We start from the raw sequence: 241 nt of genomic DNA, 5'->3' as shown, positions 1-241 counted from the left end.
AAGATTGCATTTAAATTTAAATAAAGAAGTATTACGAGGTTTTACGAGTTTTATTGTCTGTTTATGAGTTTTCACTTTACGAGCATTCTCCAGGAACAAATTAACTCATATATTGAAGCGTTATTGTGTGTGTGTGTGTGTGTGTGTATATGTATATATATATATGTGTGCGTGTATGTATATATATATATATGTGTGTGTGTGTGTGTGTGTGTGTATATATATATGTGTGTGTGTGTGT

Source organism: Octopus bimaculoides, chromosome 18 (assembly GCF_001194135.2).
Source record: "Octopus bimaculoides isolate UCB-OBI-ISO-001 chromosome 18, ASM119413v2, whole genome shotgun sequence".
In the NCBI taxonomy this organism is placed as follows: Eukaryota; Metazoa; Mollusca; class Cephalopoda; order Octopoda; family Octopodidae; genus Octopus; species Octopus bimaculoides.
Note: the sequence above shows the minus strand (reverse complement) of the source record.